A 6,000-nucleotide genomic window follows, 5' to 3' on the forward strand; every position below is an offset into this window, starting at 1 on the left:
TAGGTAGCAACGTTAGCCAGTTAGCAGCGCCGGGTACATATAGGTAGCAACGATAGCCAGTTAGCTAGCGCTAGCCAGCACCTGCGAAATCAAGTGCCAAACTGATGATATCAGACGAGGAGCTATCAGTAGCTAGATAACATTAGACAACACCTCATGTATAAATAAACTAAAGTGAATAGTTCGTTGACTGGGTCATTTTGTTTAATGCTTCAGTTATGTTGAAAGAGGAGCCCTGAGCTGCTCATACACTAGACCAGGGGTCAGCAACCTTTTTGACATGGAGTGCCTGTTTGAAATATAGTTGTAACTAGTGTGCCTCAACAATATTCCATGCATCGTAATTTTTTTTCTCATAATCAGGTATTTTTAATGATAATTTTTACATTATTACATCATTATTGTTATTGTTATTATTAACAATATTATTATGATGGTTGTATCAACCCTAAATCTGAGTTGGGGGGGGGGGAATGCAATGCAGACAAACAGCTGCATACAGTGCGACCATTTCACTCACATTTGCCCATTCATTTTTGGACACATCACACACCATCGGTGTGTGTACTGTACGTGTGCTGTCATAGCTCCACCTACAGGCCTAATGGAGAACACCAGGAGAACACCAGGATGTGAATGGAGGGTGAATGTGAGGTATATCGTGTAAATAAGTTTTGATTGATCGCAAGACTACACTGTAAAAAAAAATTATAATAATAATTTACCAGAACTTAAAAATATTGAGTTCAGTTACTGTGCATTAAGGTTTTCAGTTTTCAATCCATAATAAGTTAACAGAAAAATAAGTACACAACCACATTATTTCAACCTAATAAAACTATGTTTATTGTCATTGTTTTAAGAACACAAGTTGACTTGGTAATACTCACATTTTGAGTAAAAGAAATGGCTTTTAACATGTGCAATGTTCAATGAAATAGAAAAATAAATAATAAAATGTGTTGATTAATCCCACTGGTCACAATGGTGACCGTAATAATGTTTTTGTTATAAGGCTCTGCAAATGTTACTGAATGATGTAGCAATGTATTTCCAGCTAAATTGAAATAATAAACAAATAAAGGGTCTCAATTAAATATGTGTTAGTAAAAAGAACCTGTGGGAGGATTTCAACAAGATAAATGCGACAACAGTGCAAAATATTTCACTATAATATTTCAAAGCAAAAAAAAAGCCGTAATGGTTTGTTGACGAGGTTATGTGAGGGGGAGGAGGAGGGGCAAGGCGTGCACTGCTGCAGCAGATTTAGGAGTCTGATATGACGGTCACAGAGCTGAGGGAGTGCGCCCAGTTAGCTGTAAAAATCCATAGATTAGCCGCACCGTTATATAAGCCGCAGGGTCGAAAAATGGGGGGAAAAGCCGCGGCTTATAGTCCGAAAAGTACGGTAAGTTATGTATTTGTCAACTTGTCAATGCAATTCAACTTTCAAATTTAGTTCTGCCTTCTTGTCTTCTTTTTAAGATTTGTCCCATTAAAACACATGGTGACAACCAACCCCATAGTGTGTGACAACCATCCCCATGATGGGGTTGGTTGTCACAATGTGTCAGTGTCTTTGATAGGTGATTAACTCTTTGTTACAATACGTTGGAAAATGAGAGGGATACACATTTCAAGCCAACATCTTAAGCTTCAATTTAATGTAGGAATGACTATTGAAAGATGTTTTGATGAGCAATTCACACTAGAGTAAAAAGTGTGACAACTATCCCCGTTCTCCCCTATATATAATGACAATACTCTATTATGCTCTATAACTGATGATAACACTCTATATACTGTACCCTATAACTGATAACACTATATACTAGGGGTGGGGGAAAAAATCAATATGTAGTAGTATCGCGATACTTTGCGTGGCGATACTGTATCGATACAGGGACGCCAAGTATCGATATTTAATTATTCATAATAAAAATAAAAATAAATTGTATAAGGAAGTTGCATTGTTCATTTCAATACCTGTAATAGTACAGTAGTCCACACACACACGTGCATTCAGTTAAGTTGGAATATGACTATAATACAAACAGTTCAGTTTGTCAGGTACATGCAACACAGATTACAGTGTTTACATCTGACTGCTTGAGAAAATACCATGTTCTGCAATAAAAATGATTGAAGTGAGATGAACAAACTGAACTTTATTTTATTAGATAAAACATGTTGACAAAGTTTTACTTTGCAGTTGAAAAAAGGTAATAAATAAAATGTGATTACATTTTTTTTTATACTCAGCGTATTGCGATATATTTAGTATCGCGATACTATCGTATCGTGATGCAAGTATCGCGATAGTATCGTATCGTGAGGTCTCTGGCGATTCCCACCCCTACTATATACTCTATAACTGATGATAACACTCTATAACTGATGATAACACTCTATATACTGTACTCTATATCTGATAACACTCTATATACTGTACTCTATATCTGATGACAATACGCTGTATGCTCTATAACTGATGATAACACTCTATAACTGATGATAACACTCTATATACTGTATTCTATATCTGATGATAACACTCTATATACTGTACTCTATATCTGATGACAATACTCTGTATGCTCTATAACTGATGATAACACTCTATTATGCTCTATAACTGATGATAACACTCTATATGCTCTATAACTGATGACAATACTCAATATGCTTTATAACTGATGATAACACTCTATATGATCTATAACTGATGATAACACTCTATATGCTCTATAACTGATGACAAACTCTATATGCTCTACTACTCACTTGCCATTGTCATGCAGTCCAATACCAGGAACAAACACCAATTGGATGAATGTGATTTTCCATGCGTAAGCAGATATTCGGATATTCCTCATTTATCAAAACGTCCTATAATTATTCATGAAATATTTTTTGTTCCATATTCCCCAGCCATATAGTTACTCAATGCTTGGATGACAAACTGTAAAACTTTGTTGTTGGCAGATCCGACAGATTGACCTTACATGTACAGTGCTGACCAAGTACAAAGTAAAAGCATAATTCCTCTTTTTTGACCAATCATCTAATCACAAAAGAGGAAGGTGAACACATAACAGTTCCTTGTCAAAATCGGAATCCCTTTAATTGTGCAAAGAAGACAGAGCTGCCATGTAAATATAGAACTGACCTAAGTGACATCTAAAAGATCACTCAGTTTATCTTCCGATGATTCCAAGAGGCACATAAAACCAGGCCGCAACACAAGCACCTCCCATGGCAAACTGAGTCACTTTAACATTACATTTACTAAATCTAATATATACTGTATATATATATAGAAGAAAGCAGCATCAAGTGTGAAGGCTCCTGGGGGAATGTTTGGAGAGTTGCTGCGCCAGGCGACAGCAGGTTCTCTCCTGAATGATTCATTAGGCCGTGAAGAATGGAAGTGTTTGGAGAACAAAGCCCGACGCTGAAGATGACAATAGAGGAGTGTCTCCGAGCTAGATCAAAGGCGTGTATTGTAAACTGTGCCCAGGCTATAAAAGCGCATTCCCTGGACCGGGGCTGCTGTTAAGCACACATTAAAGTATGACTTTGTGTGATTCTTCCAAGATTCTTAGGGTTGTAATTCCAGAATCAGTGTTGCAACACGGCGCAGGGAATTAAAGGTGCATGGCTTGCTGCTGGGGAGATGCCCCGATTGTGTTTGAGTGATTTACCAGAATGAGGAAACAATGAAGGAGGTGATGAATCAGTCCATTTCCCGTGTGCCACCCACCACCATCGCCTCCTCGGCACGTCACTCCGAATCAAGGCAAACAGGAATGAAACTTCCAGTTTCAATAAGCACTTCAACCCACATGTGGTATGCGCATTGGCAAGACTTACCGGTGCTACCCTTCAGACGAACCGTTGTGCAAGTGCTCTTATATGGAATGTGTTCCATAAATATACTTTATGGAATGTTTCTCCTTTACAGTGAGGACAGACCTGGTCTAAATCTACAATTTTATTTTCTTCAAGCACCTGCTGGATTTATGTGCACAGTGAAACTTATCTCGGCGCGGGGAACAGAGGTGCCTTGCGGATCCAGCTCCCCCATTCGGGCCCTCTGCCTGGCAGGACAGGTAGGCGCGGCGGCACAGACGCAGAGGTGGTGGTGATGATGTTGCAACACAGATAAAGTCAAAGCAATGGATCAACAAGCTACTTAAGACTCCCTCCGGTACATACCTCCCTCAGTCTCGGTTCAGTCCCTTCAAACATTATTTTTAGGACGTTTCTGTCCTGCAGCACATTAAGACTGATGGGAAAGGTGGGTGTGGGAGAGAAAGGGGGGGGGGGGGGGGGGGCACAGATTGTGAACCAGATTCAAACGCCCCACATGTCATGAACAAAATGGGTGTCTAGCCCATGTCTGTTGCGGCGGTTCCCATAGAGCTCATGCAAGTGCCTGAGGTAGATTAGTCCTAAAATCAGATTACATTGTTTGTTAAGCAATGGGGATGACTGAGCGAGTGTATTACACAAGTTTACCTTAACGTGCACCCACTAGACAGAGATAGATCCAGTATCGGTTCATATTGTGTGTGTGTGTGTGTGGCCTTCTTCAAAAACCAGGCAATGCCCGCTCCCTCGTCTTCATATGTTTTCAGTCACGTCTTCTCTGAGAACAGTTGTTCCCCCTTAGTTTTGTATTACTAGTTTACTTATACACAGGACAACTCTGGATGGAAAACAGGTGTTGCCTCAAAACAGTTGATTTAGTCACACAGGTACTGTCAGGACACATTTGAATGGATTTCAAACCACAGACACACACACACACACACACACACACACACACACACACACACACACACACACACACACACACAGATTGCAGAATGGGTACAATACAGTACGGCTCAATACACACAATTGTTAAGGGGATGCAGACCAGAGAAAGATGTTTGTCTTGTTTACATCAGGGTCCCCCATTTTGCTCCCTCAAACCCTGCTACTCACTGCCCTCTCAATGTTCGCATTAGGACCAAGGGCGTAGGTTTTGATTCAACATTGGGGGACATTTTAAGCTGGGTCTGTGGGTCCCCCGGATTATTATTTATTTTTGCTTCAAGCCCTTTTCATGCATTCTGGTGTACTTTTATGGACAATTTGTGCCTTTTCATATTAGCTATATTTTTTTTAGGACCAGTTCTGAGTATTATGGGGCCATGTCACGTGCAGCCCCCCCCCCCCCCCCCCCCCCCCCCAACCTACGCTTATGATTAGGACACATAATGTTTGATGTGTTTGTGTTCGACACATCGAATTGATTTCCGTCACCAGTGTGTTTTGGAATTTGGAGTCATATCCACAGTCTCCACACACGTCACACGTGCTTTCCTCTATCTGTGATGAGGTGATCAATATAAGGCTGTCACAGGGGTCGCGGCTGAGAGCGTTAACCTGGCCTCGGTCTTTTAGACAGGGTCGGGTAAGGGTTAAAGAAACAAACTGGACCCCGTGAAAACTGGGAGTTGTTGTTGTCACTGATTTGAGACAGCACAGCAGATCATCGCCGTGTATCAAAAGAGTCAGTCTCTTCCCATAAAGCCGTTATTAGGTTAAATCCATGAATTTTGCGAGTGGAATCTGCACAATGTATTCAATAACGAGAGTCTCTCTCTCTGCCTCCGGATTTACAAGTTCTTTATTAACAGTGCAGAGAGCGAGAGAGAGAGAGAGAGAGAGAGAGAGAGAGAGAGAGAGAGAGAGAGAGAATTCAATGAGCAGCAGCATGCCTCCTCTCTGCCCTGCCCCAGTGCAATCATGCATGCGGACAGGGGACCTGAGAATGCCAATGGAATGTTTGTGGAATGAGGAAGCCCTCAGTCATTCAGACGATCAGTCAGACTATCTGTCTGTCACACAATCAGATCAGTTAGGTGGGTTGGAGAATAGGGTTTAAGGGTGTATGTGGGGGGGGGGGGGGGGGGGGTTCTTAAATCTGATAAATAATAAGGCATGGGA

At 40.9% G+C, this 6,000-nt stretch overlaps 1 protein-coding gene across 1 annotated transcript in view; it reads right to left on the reverse strand.

Annotated features, from left to right (window-relative positions):
• Nucleotides 1-6,000, reverse strand: part of gas7b (growth arrest-specific 7b) — a 90,768-nt gene that overhangs the window by 83,681 nt on the left and 1,087 nt on the right.

The sequence above is a fragment of the Notolepis coatsorum genome (assembly GCF_963971535.1).
Source record: "Notolepis coatsorum genome assembly, chromosome: 10".
In the NCBI taxonomy this organism is placed as follows: domain Eukaryota; kingdom Metazoa; phylum Chordata; class Actinopteri; order Aulopiformes; family Paralepididae; genus Notolepis; species Notolepis coatsorum.